Raw genomic sequence first — 14939 nt, 5'->3', positions numbered from 1 at the left:
ACTAGGTAGGCAATGATTGTATATATATATTTAAAGGATACTTTTTTGTATCATTTTTCATTAGATCTATAATTGTTACTATCTTGACTGATGCTTTCTTTTTTTTTTTTCTTGCGAAAGTACTTTAAGAGAAAGAAAAAATGCTCCTTGTGATATCTATAGTCTTAGGTTACTTAAAGTAAAAGAAACAGAAAATAGTGATTCTGAGTAAAGCAACAAGTTAATTCAAGTTAATTTGAGAACTGATATATTATAGAGAACACATTAGCATTCTATAATGATTTGGTGGTGGGAACAATAAAGCTGGGTGTATGAATTAAGATTCAAAGTGCTGGGAAAAGCTACAAAATTTTAATCATTGGGGATGGTGAAACTGCTTTTGCCAAATGAGAGAATGAAGACCATTACCTGGGTCAAATGCACAAAACACAAAGTGGGTATTTATTCATTTGCTTTCATTTGAGAATGATAAGGTGCTGGATACCCTAGCTGTGCAGGAGTGCACTTGCCACTAGCATTTACAAATTAAAATGTTAAGCATACTTACAACTCACAGTGTGTGCTATATACAAAGTAAAGGGCTCTTTAATGGTAACTTTTGGGTGAAAATGAGTATGTGTCATCTGGAGAAGTGGATGAGTTGTTTTGAGTTGTTTCCTGGTCTTGCTGAGTGTTTTGAAGTGTTCGATGGTTCTTCTAGTTCTTTGTATCACTTTGATAACTGATTTATCTGATCTGTAGGAAAGGAGCAAGCACTTAGTTCTCTTAGATGGGTTTGAAGAGGCAATTATAAATTCAGACACTGTAATTTCTCACCCTAAAGTAAGAAGCTTTACTTTTCATGCTTATAGGACAGCTTTAGACTACCAGGCAATTCAGATTGGGGAACCTAATTTGAGAAGCCATGATAAACTGGTTATGGAGTACATACTTTTGAAACAACCCGTCTGCAACATTTAGTCCACTCTAGCTGCATGCGTACATCTGACAAGTCTGTTAAGGAAAGCTACCAATTGCTAGGGAAGCCATAGCTGACACAGTGTAATGCGCTACTCTTGCCTGCCTCCTCATATTGCCACCCCAAATCCCATTATAAGGGCCTTTGAATTTAAATTCACAGGGATAGATGAGTAGAGTCCCAGCTAGAGTGAGGATACTTAGAGTGAGGATAATGATTTATTAACAAAAACGTGTGAGTGTGTCCTAGCTAGAAAAATATTCCATGGTCCACTGTGTGTGTATGTTTTAAAACAAACACTAGAAATATTAACTCAGCTTTGCTAGAGGGGTAGTTGGATTGCTTTGAGCTTGGAGTCCTACCAGAAGTGAACTCTCTTCTCCCTTGGGAACACTTCCTCCCAGCCCCAACCATTTCTTATATTTTAGACAGCACTTCCTTTCTAGGTTGGAACTCAGTACTCTATGATGGGTAAGAAGCATTGTGGCACATTGTGTGGAAAAAAAAAATCAAACACTTTTTTTAACTGTGGCACCTGTGTTTTTCATTAGATTTTTAATATTTGAACTTAGCTATTATCTGTGGAACTGGGTACAAATTGCAGTTTACCAGGCTGAAAGCTGTTCTTTTGGGCATTTCCCCCAAGTGGTGCTTATGTGGTGTCCTCTCTCCTGTGGCTGTTGAAGCTCCCACTTCATTGTCCTGCTCCCTCCATAGGTCCACCTGACTGGTCAGTGTTCAAGGGGTCTTCGAGAAAGTGTGGCTGTTTTGTTCACTTAAAAAATACAGTATCAATATTGATACTTTCAGATACTCCATGGCTTGTTTGCAGCAGTATAATTTCAGTCCCAAAATATCTGGTGAAAAGGCCTTAGTGGTAGAACTCAGTGACCTTGCTCACTGTAGCTTCATGCAACTAGAGTTTGTTAGCCCAAAGTTAAAAGTTTTGTATCCCTTATTGCTTTGAACACTTACCCCTCCTCCCAAATTTTCTGGTTACTCAATAAAGCCCAAGGGCAGAATTTCCCAGGTTGAGTGGTGCTTAACAGATGACAAATCTTAATTTAGTGTTATATCAGGGTGCAAAAAGCCCTCAGAAGTCAAGGTGTGCTTGTCCAAATGGCATAGGTTATGTTCGCTTTAATTCTCATTGCAAAAACAAACAAAATTTCACTCAGAAAAAAAAGTGATTATTAACGTATTCTAACTTCGGAAGCAATATGATTTCACAGCAAGGGTTCTGGCGAGTGATTCCTTTCCGGGCTTATACAATTAGATTGGAACTTTCCCTGGACAAGCTTGTCTTGAGGGGGCACCAGCACTTGAGGTCTCCATTCCACAGAGGCGAGGGCGGCCTCCTTCCTTCCTCCTTTCTCCTGTGATTTGTGGCCATCTTCAGAAAGTTCTCCCAAATAGGCGGCGACTTGTGGGGGTACGAGATCCAAGCTCCGCTTCTTTAGACTGTATTGTATTTTATTTAGAACATGGTTTGCAGAATAAAATTAGGAGGATTCCATTAGTCCTTTTTTCTCTCTAAGCACTAGGCACGCAGAGCGGCCTTCAGAAGTCGAACTGGCATTGCATTTCCGTGAAAAAGAAAAACGGAAAGAGATGAAAAAACGCAAAGGGAGAAGGGGAACATGTAAAAGGGGTGAGGTGGAGCAAAAAAGCAGGGAGAAATGGAGGAAACTTGGGACAGAAAGGGATGAGAGAGGAAGATGGGGTGCGGGACAGTGAAGAGGTAAACACTGAGTCACCTTATCAGGTCACTGAGTGCGTACGCCGTTGTCACCAGCTCCCTGCGTGGCTGTGGGATGCCGCGGTGGGCTTTGTTCTGGCTGTGCAGGGCACGACCCCTCGCACCGCCTGGTCCCCGCCTTCCCCGAGCTGGGGACAGTGGAGGTGGGGCAGCAGGACAGGGACGAGAACCAAAGGAGTGTTTCCGGGAGCCTTTGACCTGGGATTTCGTTCCTTTGCACTTTTTTTGTAACTCAATGTTCTCCCTTTGGGAAGGAGAACAGGGCTGAGCCGGAGGAGGGACTGCAGGAAAGTCCTCCCTACTCCTGCTCTCAGCCCAAGCAAGGGAAAGGTGCAGCAGTCAGTGCCTGTATCCATGTATTTGCATTGTATGCATGGGTGCATGGATGGATGCTTGTCGGAAGACGACCGTTGAATTCGGTCATATGTTCTAGGTTTCCGGCAGAGGTTTTGGTAGCTTCAGGGCGCCCCAAGTTGCTGCCCGGTTATTCCTGAAGATCTGCTCTCGAGGTGGTTTGGGGCCGCAGGTGGGCGCTGTGGATGCACCCTGGGTCCGGGGGCTGCTCATAGCGAGTGTGCAGGTCCGCGTCGTGGAGTCCTGTGGCGGGGGACAAAGAGGCAGACACTCGAGCAAGTAAAGGGTAGGCTCGCACATGCACCCATGCGCACACCCCACCCAGGGCGCCTCCCCATAAGGACCTTCGCCTCCAAGCCCAGGGCTCTGCGTCTGGAAAGTTTAGCACCCCCCTCCCCTTGCAGAACCCGACCACTCCTCTCACCATTGCATTTACCGAACGGCTAGCGAACGTGTGTCACCTCCTCCCTAGCCACCCGCAAAGGTGTCGGCAGATTGCAAGAGTAGCTGCTCTGTTATTGTTTGTCAAACAGACCCTTTCTCTTGGGAGAGGGGCGAGGGGCATGTGGCGGATCTCGGGCAAGGATTACATTAATCAAAGCGTTATTTCCCCAGAGAAGCCGAGCACAAATGAGAGTAAATCCTAATAAAATTGGATCTCGGAGAAATGGTACGCTTTAAGTAATCTGTGCTACCTGATAAAAATCTCACATTTATAAGATGTGAGGTTAAAAAAAAAATCAGTACACCTCTGGGTTTGGCTCGGCTTCTGGGTCAGGCTCAGGAAGGGGGACAGCCATCACCCAAAGCTCAGCTGAAGTTCTGGAGTGAGAAAGGGACGTGGACAGCCTGGAGTTTGAGGTTTCACACAATCAGGTCGATCCCAAAGGCACCGTTGGCTCTGGTCGCCCCCCTGGAGTACCTGTGAAGCTCGTGGGCCGAATGAAGTCCCCTTAGGTGCCCTGGGAGGACTCGAACTCTTGTTTCTTTGGAAACGTAGGCCCCATTTTCCACCTCAAACAAAACTACAGGGTGGACAAGTCCCCGTTGGTGGGGCGCAAGGTGCAGCACGAGAGCTGGGCAATGGGTGGGCGCCCAGGAGCGGGGAGGACAGATTCACAGGTTGCTGCAGGCCCCCCAGCCCAGGGCCCGCTGCATCTTAGGGGCTGTGTCTTATGTGGCCTTGGGTCCCCTTAGGCCAGGGAAGGGGCGTGCTTTTGAGAATGATTGCTGAGGAGGCCAAGGGCGCAGCTTGGAGGTGAGACTTCTGGTACTTTCGGGTAGTCCCAGATAGGAAGTAAAGCTCGCACTCCATCTGCCTTTGTCCCCCAAGATGTAGTAAACTGCCCGATGCTCTGAGACACTGCTCTGAGAGGGCAGAAAAATAAAACTCTCCCTTCCCTACTCTGGAGCAGAGATTAAGCCAGCATCCTGGAGGCAAACTCTCCAGCAGTTGGGGTCCTCCTGAAGTTGCCGGGACTGGAAAGCGATACCTTGGTGACAACTACCCCAATCCTCAGGACTCCGCAGGACTTTTCGGAGAGGCTCAGAGACAACCCACTTTAGTGCGGGTCCCCCGTGGGCCCCTCCAGTAAGCCCCGGCTCGTGGCAAGATCCTCACTTGGCGCTAACCCGCCGTCGCCCCCTGCAGGCCGGCACTAGAGGAGCCTGAGTGCGGCCCGCGATTGTGAGGGCCCACTTTGGTTCTCCCCGCTGGCTTCGGCTTTGTATTTTCCCAAACGCGAGTCCCTTGAGGCGGGGAAGCGGCAGGTGGAGGCAGAAGTCGCAGAGGGATGCTGCGGCGTCACCCCTCCTCGGTCCCTGCCCGCTCGAGGTCCACCGCTCCGCTTCCGCCCCAACTCCGGCCGCGGCGGGCAGCCCCCGGTGGTGCCTGCGGCGGTGCGCCTTGTTCTCTGCCCACCTGCTCCGGAGCTACTAGAGCTGTCCTGTGCAATCCACCAGCCTGGGCCGCCTCACCTCCGGCGAGCGCACCTCTGTAGTCTGGCGAGGAGAGAGGCTTGGAGTGTTGTGTGTGTGCGAAAGTGGGTGAGGGTGGGTATGCGGGTGAGTGCGGCGCGCGCGCAGGGCAGGGCAGGAGGCGTAGCAGCAGGCTCGGGTGCCAGCGTAACCTTTATAGCTGTTCGATCTGAATCCGCAGCCTTAGAGTTCATTCCTCTCCCCCCCCCCCACACACCTTCCCATTCCCTCCCTCCACCCCTATTCTCCACACGCGAGTGTCCTTTTGCCTCCGTCCCATGTGATTTAAAAAGAGATCCCTCTTGTGGTCCGAGAATATTTATTGACACCCTGTCTCACGTGAGCGAAAGTAAGGCTGAAAGGGACAATATTCGCTCAGAAATGCCACGGAGAGCTTTTCCATCGCTCAGCCTGCTCTTTTAAACTGGATTTCCCCCACTGGCAAGCCACGTTTCAGGGGCTTGAGTATCTGCTTCCTTTTTTGTCTTCGCCTTCAAAATTGCTTGTATGGAGGTTGTTTTTATTTTTGGAGGCATAGAGAGGTAGCAGGAACCAATTAAAAATGGCTTTTGGGGAGTCTCTTTAGCTGTCCTGTTAGGTGCCACTGTCCACAGCTTCTTTCCAATTTACTGGCTCCTTTCCAGTAATGGGAAATTTGGAGGCGGGGTGGATAAAGACACTCACACCTTTTCAGTTCTTAAATAATGACTCCCCTTTCTACCAGTCTGTGATTTCCATAATTTCATTACAAAACAGAGCTGTCAGTTATCTCTCATTAGAAAACAGAAAAACAGTCTAGTAGAAAAAAAAATTGGGCCAAACGAAGTTCCTTCTTTTGAAAACATTAACCAGCACCATCCAGACCGTTCAACTCTCAAGGGGAAAGCAGGGCGGAGAGAATTCAGAAAACGGTGAAATTTCACATCACGGAAAATATGAACCCAATTACCAAACTGTATTTTTGATAACATGAGATTCAGAGGATATGAAACAGAAACTTTATACTTTTAGTTGTCCTTTTTTGGCCCTAATGTTTGTATCTGAGGATTTTCAATAATTTAGAAGTTCTAGTGGTATCTATATATTTTCCTTGGATTTGTTAACATTAGATGGTTTTACTATTAACCATAATTTTTTACAAGACCACCTGTCCTGGAGAAGGGCTCTCAGTAAAATCTGCATGCATTCACCTCAGGAGACTGTCACCAGCCAATATCTCGATCTAATTTTGACCATTCCTTTTCATAAGATAATTTGTAGACGGCTAAACTTTAATAAAGAATGTTAATGGTAAAATTTTACTGATGAAATAGATGAGTTTTTGTTTTTAGAATCAAAGTGTAGCTTTTCTTTGATTTATTTATCAAGGTGTTTTCCCATAGGCCTTCCTAAGAGAAGGGAAAGGTGAAGGGAAGGGTATCACTCATTGATTTAAAGCATATGTGGGCATAAGGTTATAAAACTAGCCTTTTGGAAGACAGTAAATAACTAAACCATGTCTACAAACACCTACCTTTGGAAAAAAAAAACCCTAACTACTCTCATGGAAAACAGCACTCAGTGAAAAACAGTACTGCCATGCAACATTTTAGTTGTATGGCAGTCCTGAGACACTTCTCCTCTTCCTTTAGTATGGTACCCTTTGGAAATGTACACATTTATACATGATGTAAATGTACATATGCATGAGGGTAGATGGTTATGTACGTAACACAATAATCATACACATCCCAACTGAATGTATTTGCCTGTAACAAGTCCCTGTGTAATACACCAAACTTCTGAGATTAACAATACATTCTTTAATAGGCAGTCTTAAAATAAGAGAAGAATGAGTATATCTTAATGATATTAACACAAATTTCAAAATTTCTATTGAAATCTGAGTTGTGGCAAGTGTAAATGACACCACAGAAACTGATAAATAATACATGTGTAATATTTATATTTTAAGCACACCCCATTTAAAAGTACTATGAACTTAAATAACTTATTTTACATAAAATAAAAGGCATCATATTTTTGAACACACATTTAAAATATGCACACTTTGTGAAAAAATCAGTGGTTCTTTTTGCCTTTTTTCTCCTGCAAATTAAATACTGTTGACAGAACAAAAATTCAATTCTGGACACAATAACAGAGGACATTAATTTTATTTTCTATTCTACTATAAAGGAAATATTTTTAAGTAGTTTAATTTTATGGTTGTTTATATCAATAAAAGACATTTAGTAGTTTAGTGATAATTCAGAATGTAGAAAAAAATTTGAAGCATATATTTACCCTTGAAATGATGTGCAATATGGAATGACATGTCACTTACTTGCTTCTTGTAAGTTTTTAAAATCTTTCACTTTCAAAGACTTTTTTGGGGGTTAAAATAATACAGTTAAAATGAATACATTGGTAGAAATCCAATGCTTGTTTGTGCTGATAAAATGTAAAGAAACATTATAATTGAATGTCATACCTTATCAGTTATTTGTCTTAGCTGATAAGGGAATAAAAAAATAAAGTTTTGAAATTTCCTTGAAAACTGTGATAGAAGGAGCTCTCTCACATAATGAGGCTTACTTTTACTGATATTGTAAAATATTTTGTTGGCTTTTCTTTGTTTATGTAAATGTATATTTCTTTACTGAAAAACATATACGATGTTTACGGTTGCATTTATTCCCACATGTAATTTATTGCTTATTTATTCAGACAGTATTTGAAAGACCAGTGACTCATCAGGAGTGTCTAAATATTAGTGGTGAGCTTGTGAAAATTAAAATCAGTTTTAGTCCAACTGCTTTTTTGAGGTTAGCTTCTTAGTCTCTTAAAATGCTTTTAAAACCATGGAAATACTAAAGTAAAAAGTCTTTAAAATGGCTATTACTTGGAAAGAGATGCAAACGTTTTATTTTAGATGGGTTTTAAAATCAACTGCAAAAATAAGAGCCTTTTATTTTAGGAAGTTTTCTGATGGTGTGCCGTGACTTAAGGAAACATAGGCTATATAATGATTTAAAAAATTCACAATGTTCATTCAAAAATTGAGCTGAAGAGTTACTCTCTACAAACATGTAAAATCTTTTTTATATCGATTTAATTAATGAAGTGGATACAGTAGGCTCAAGTTAGACACATAGAAAGATTGTATGAATGAATATTTGGCATTCTGTGGCTTGCAAGCAGACAGAAGTATAATACAGCAAATAAAACTCCCCAGAATGTAGGCATCCAAGATTAAATTTCATTAAAAATTTGACAGTTAAGGGAAACAAGGAAAAATGCTTATTAACTCAAGGCAACTATAAAATGTTGACAGTTCTCAAGTTTCATATTTAACTGGACTCAGAAAACTGCTAGGATGTTGGTAGAGTACAAGTTATTCTGTCAAATCATTTTTTGTAGTAAATTATCTTTTCAATGCTTTAAATTCTCAAAGTTAAAGTCTAACTTTATAAACTTCCAATTTTGCCCCTCCTTCCCTCCCTGCCTTCCTCTCTTCCTCCTTCCCTCTTTCTGCCCTTCTCTTCTCTCTTTCTTTCCTTTTTAAGTCTGTGAACAGTTGGGTGAGGCTAATTCAGTAAGGTTCAGAGAGACACCCAAGGGAGAGTTCAGATATTCAACCTCAATGTTTAGACATCATCATTGTCACACGTTGAGGTGAGATGTATCTGTTCTCTCAAAATGTTTATTTTCTTTCCTCAGTCACTACTAGTGACTTTTAAAGAGAGAATTAGGCAATATCTACTGAAAGCAAAATAAACTGGAGAATTGAATTAACAATTTGGAGATTTCAGACATTGCTGCTTTCTCTTCCATCTACCTATTAAGAAAAGCAAAAAGGACATGGTGAAATTTGGATAATCTATATTGGCTCGCTGTAATGATTCAGTTTGTAAGACAGCAACAGTAATAGCTTAATTTTATAAGCTATTGCTTGACTCTCCATTCCCCCAATGTTATGAGAGATGAAACACACCTGAGTGGACCTCCTGCAGAGACATTTACCAGATTTAAATAGAGAGAGTTAAGGGACCTGACTTACCAGGTTTGGCTGAGTGCATTGATTGAAGTTATTAGATAATTGTTCACCTTTCTACTTAGCCCCATGAGAGGAGACACTCACATATTATAAAATACTTTAAATTAATATTAAATAGTCCAACTGGGATTGCTAAGGTTATTTACATTTAGCAATAGATTGAAATGTTAACATTATACATTTAATGAGTTAGAATCTTAGTCTCCTTGTATGCTCTGACTTGGAAATGTTAGCTGAACATATTTTCAAGGATATTTTAGGGAGGACAATTTTCTCAGTGTGATTTGGTGAATTGAAAGGTACAATCTCTTTACTTCCTGTGGGGGACAAAAATTGCGAGAATAACAGAGGACAGTGTTCATATATTGCAGGTGGTTATTAGACCCAATACAATATTTTAAAGTAGTCTTTGGTAGAGTAGGATAAAATTAAGTATTGTTTTGGTTTAGTCTAAAAAATATTAGTAAACACTAATCACAGACAATTTTTAAAAAGCTATGTAGTTACAAATATTATTTTTAAAATGGCACCTAGGATTATATTAATAAGCTTTGCTTTCTTTCTCAAATATTTCTGGAAAATTATGTCACTCTATCTTGCATTCATCTAATTAATCACCTGAAGTATTGTTTTCACACATAAAGTGTGAATGCTCCAAGAACAAATAAAATCGTATGATGGATAAAAAGAAAACATTGCTGACTTCATATTTGCTATAATTTCAGGAGGGAGTGGCCAGGTGAAAACTATGGGCTGGTGGTATTTTATGTTTATAAAGTCATTTTATTATATTAACAGAAATTATGTTTTTTTGTATTAATTTTAGAAAAAGTGTGATAACCTTTTGAAATTTTTAATGATTTCAATTTCTAGATGTACATAAAAATAGGGAAGTGCTTGATAGGTTTAATGTTTGTACAGAAATTAAACATATAAAGAGATTTAATGAATAAATAAATGAAGGATGTTTAAAACTAGGCAGTTAGACCAAAGATTGTACTTTTGTTGGTTACAACTGTTAGTCATTCTATGGTACTTTTTTCTTTGACCCTCCAAAAAGTTAGGCAATAAGAATTTTTACTGAATCACTAATTATTCTTCACCCTAGACCCTTTTCAATAAATTGATGCCATCCACTGAAGATTTATGGCAAAACAAGATAAGAGACTTATTATTAGGAAGTTCTTCTCTCATAAGAATTTACAAGATTTTTTGAAAATAATACCTCCAGGAATATTTATTTTGCTTCTTTTCTTTTTCATTTTAGAGTGAGAGCTTAATTCTTGGTGTTGGCCATTGATCACAATGCAGGCTGTTGAGAGGTAGCCAGTAATTTCTTTATCTTTCACCTGCAAATTACACACATTATTTTGCAGCTCAAAATAAGCATTGACAATGAGTCTCATTCAGTAAATGTCTTTCACAGCATTAGTACAGCACTGAGGTACAAAAGAATATTAATCTAATACATTCCAAAATTCAAATACTTGTGATTAATAAGCATTATTATCTATAAATAAGGCCCTAATGATACTTTGGCAGTGTTGTAAACACAAGAATCAGAGGCAATTATTGTCATTATTGTTCGGCAAGTACTTCCATGAATACCAAAAGGGTATCGCTGTCCAGCTACTTGGCAAGTAAGGTTTCTATAAAGAAACAGATGTTGACCAATCAGGACTGTCTACAGGACTGCCCTTAGCCCCAAGTACATAGTCCTTAAAAAAAAAAGAAAAAAAAGTCCAAAACTGATATAAAAACAGTTTTGACATGATTTTTAAAAATATGCTTTATAATATTTATAAAGTATCTTGAAAATAATGCTGTTTTCCAATACTGACTTTGGTGTATTGGCTACATCAGCAACCATTGTACCATTGTGTTAGCTGGAAGTAAAGGTCTCATTTGTAAGGCTGCAGATCCAGTGTTATGATGCGTTGCTCTTGAAAATCAGATCAGTAGACAACAAAAACCAAATTGTGATTACATGAATAACCCTTCAGAGAGCATGGCTGTGACCACATCTTTATCTTTTTTCCCTTGCTTAGGCCACCCAGAGTTCACTCCTGTCTATTAAATGGGACCAACCTACCAGGCCTGGCTCCAACACTGTGTATACGTGTGTGTGTGTGTGTGTGTGTGTGTGTGTGGTGGGTGGGGAAGCTGCTGCAGTACAACAAGCATGTTCCTCATGCTCATAGAATACTCCACAGAGGCCCCAAGCCACACATTCACTTTGTACCTTGGATCTTAGAAGTCATTGCAGAACCAGCTTTGGCTGTGTTAATGAGCTGATTTTAGCTTGCAGTATTAGTAAATTCAGTGGCATTGGTAATAGCTAAAGTGTTTTGGGGAAAAGAGAAATAAGTTTTATATACATTTTACTAAGGGGTAGGTGCATTAAGCATCAAATGCAAATTTGTTGTCTATTTTTAAATTTCCTTGTGCCAAGCTTTATGCTTTAAAAGTGTCATAGGTGTATACTGGCATTGAGAAAGCATTGAACTGGTTTCCCAAGATTTTGGAGAAACTTAGAGAGGAGGAGTGGGTGACAGTGGAATAAATGATGTCAAGAAACAACTTCTTTGCCAACCATTGTTGTTGCCTCTCGGTTCTAATGGGTCATGTTCTTTATAGAGTAGAAGTTGTTAACGGGACCCATTGGAGGTGAGTAAGATTGCTTAGTATGGACTCCCCCCACCCCTCAACCTCCCAACAGATACCACTATAGTATCACTTTGAGCTTGATGGGATTTTCCCTTCTTACCTTCAGGGAACCAAAACAGAAGGGATTCTTGGAAGGAAAACCAGGGAGAAGGGCAACCTCTGAGATTTTCCTCTGGATTCTTCTGAAAATATTCTTACTACACTCAGTCTGGATTTTGTCATGGGAGCAAGGTAGCCATGCTCAGGGCAGGTAGCTGCACTGGACAGCTGTGGCTGACAAGAGGCAGTAGGGTTGCAGCCTGGGTCCTGGGCACTCTCTCTGCTTTCATCCTCTGAATGGGCTGGAGTGAGAATGATCTGACAGAATTTAGCAGCCTGTGCCCACTCTCTGCATATGGGGAGATGAGAAAAGGTGAACTTTTCCAAGCAAATCTTTTCTCATTTTTCATGCCTAATGACTCAGAAGAGAATTTCTATAACAATAGCAACAATGAAAACAACAATAATAATAATGACACAATTTTACTAAAGATTTACCATGTACCAGGTATTAAAACATGCATCTTATGGGTGTTGTCCTATTTAAGTCTCTAAGCACCCTTTAAAGTCCAGCTCATACTCAGGTTTGACAGATGAGTCAGCTAAGGCATCTAGGGGCTTAGTCATTTGCTCAAAGTCACAATGTGGTGGTGGTACCCAGTTTTGGACATCAGTTATCTCTCTTAGAGACAAAGTGCTTTTAATAGCACAGCTTTCCAAATTTGGGGTGGGGGGGCTCCTGCTGCTTTCTCCCCTTCAGGGACACCTGTGCTAGCTGGGGAAGCAGTAAGGTGATATCTGTGGGTGCAGTGCCCTACTAGTCTTATATCAAAACAAAGATGGTAAAGGCTGTTAAGGCTTCCTTTACACACCATTACCACAGTCAGCCACATCTCCCAGCTTTATGTGATAATGAGAGCACAATAAGGCTCACTGTATTAACATGGAACGATGATTATGATTGGTTTGGATGGTACATTTACAATGAAGTGTAGCAGGTTATAGGGTCTCAAAAAGTGCATGTGTGTACCTATGTAAACTCTTATGTTAAATATACATGTAGCAACATGCCAGCTTCTCTGTATATGAGTACTCTGTGGAAGAAAATAACCTATTGTCTAGAAGCATTGTCCCTAAACATGATGGTGACTACTGACTCTGGGGATTGTCCCTGCTTCCAGGCTGATGGAAGAGCCAATGAACTGCTTTGGCTGGTTCAGCTCCTCAGCTCACAAATACCTTTTGCAGGAGCAGTGTGGACATCTTGCAGCCAGAGTCAGAGCCACTGTCTTAAACCTCCTTACTGGTCTTGGAGATATTTCAGGGGGCCCAAGATAAAAACAGTGAGGCAGGACTCTGTGCCCCCCCACAGGAATGCTGTGAAGCTGTGCAAGGCTCCTCCTTACAAGGACTCAGGAGCAGAGCATGCAAATGCCGGTTTCTAGACAGAGGGAATAGAGTTTTTGTTTGGGGTTCCATAGAGCCAGCTATGGAACTTTGAGAAACACTGATGCTCCACTCAGTAATGATTTGTCTAAATGAAGTCATTGCTGTTGCTGGCCCCTAAAGGGCAAAATGTCAGTTGTGAAGGTCAAAGTAAAAAGGTTACTGGGCTTCCAGCAAAATGACTTTCACCCATTAATTAATTAGTTATTAATGAATTAATATTCTGACTCATTCCAAGAAACAATTAAAGGCAGATTATCGAAATCCATGCCAAAAAAAAAAGCCCTAAGGTAGGAAAAGTGAGCCAGGGTAAAATCAGAATAAGCAGATACACGTCCTTAAATGCTGTAGTTGGCTTAGAGACATCAAAAAGTCACATGGAATGACCTGGGATAGGGTTTATTATATTTAGAGTAAAAAAAAAAGAAAGATTAAAAAGCCAAGTTTACCATAAGCTATAAATCTGTTAACTTTTACTTAAAAAAATCCACAGTTTTCAAGACAAACTGTCGATTACATCTGACTTGAATATACTTCCTAAACATCTTTGATGTATCTAACCTCAAAGAAAACATTCTGAGTGGAATATACTAGGTTATTTTTGTATTAAAAATAAAAAAGTGAATCTTGTGTTTATGAGAATTTAATATTAAAGAAATAGCATGATGATATTCTTTGACCATTTTTAATGCTAACAATTGACATTTTACTTCCTATATTTACTTCTCATGAGGTAATTTGACAGTTTGAAAAATATAGATCATTCTGTTTCTTCCCAGTATGTCCAAGAAATCAATAAATTATATATGTTTTCCTGTTTCTTCTTTCTCTTCCTCCTCCTCATCCTCCTTCTGTTTAGGTAGTCAAGAGATAAAAGAGCTCAGTAAAGTTTCTTGTGTTTACAGATATATAAATTCATACACTGAGCAACTTGTCACTAATTTAGTTACTTGGTTGTTTCATGTAACCCTTTTGGTATCAGTTTTGTTATCTAGTAAATCGGGGTTGAGATTTAGTTGATCTTAAATTGCCTTCTGTCATAAATTTCTGTCCTTTCAATTTTCTGTAATCCATTAATGTAAGCATGGTTTTTTTTTTAAAAAAATGTTTTTATTTATTTATTTTTAGAGAGGGAAGGGAGGGAGAAAGAGAGAGAGAGAGAGAGAGAGAGAGAAACATCAATGCGTGGCTGCTGGGGGCTGTGGCCTACAACCCACTTATGTGCCCTGACTGGGAATTGAACCTGCGATGCCTTGGTTTGCAGCCCATGCTCATTCCACTGAGCTGCGCCAGCCAGGGCGTAAGCATGGTTTTTAAATATCTGTTTATATTTCAATTGAGATAGAACTTCCATGTAAAGAAGAACACAGGACATTCTATTATGTGGAATAAATCAATAAAATAAAAATGTATCCATCAACAACATTTGTATTTTCACCTATTACAGAGTTGTGCCATCTCTTTGAATACAATACACTTTTATGCCCCATTAAAGCATGCTTGGCATTACTTTCAACTACTTGCAAATGCTGAGGAGTTGAAAAACATAACATTTACAAAAGATACATCTGGTGCATATTTATATGACTTGGAATAAAGAATCATTTAAATACTGCTGAGCCATCTCCATGTTATGAGGAAAGATATTCCATGTCCGTTTGTGAAATTAGTAGTAAATACATGGAGGTTTAAATTTCTCT

General features: G+C 40.3%; 2 long non-coding RNA genes across 3 annotated transcripts in view; one reads left to right on the top strand and one right to left on the bottom strand.

Moving 5' to 3' along the window:
• LOC123811843 overlaps positions 1-14939 on the top strand; it is a 56232-nt gene that overhangs the window by 3259 nt on the left and 38034 nt on the right. The window lies entirely within an intron of this gene.
• LOC123811844 lies at positions 1499-5140 on the bottom strand. Its single transcript, XR_006784448.1, has 2 exons — positions 4993-5140; positions 1499-3314 (listed from the first exon to the last, which is right to left on the bottom strand). It is a non-coding gene; the product is annotated as an uncharacterized LOC123811844 (long non-coding RNA).

Source organism: Phyllostomus hastatus, unplaced genomic scaffold, assembly GCF_019186645.2.
Source record: "Phyllostomus hastatus isolate PE091 unplaced genomic scaffold, TTU_PhHast_1.1 phas_scaffold_78, whole genome shotgun sequence".
NCBI classification, from domain to species: Eukaryota; Metazoa; Chordata; class Mammalia; order Chiroptera; family Phyllostomidae; genus Phyllostomus; species Phyllostomus hastatus.
Note: the sequence above shows the minus strand (reverse complement) of the source record. Positions and strands in the feature narration are given on the sequence as shown.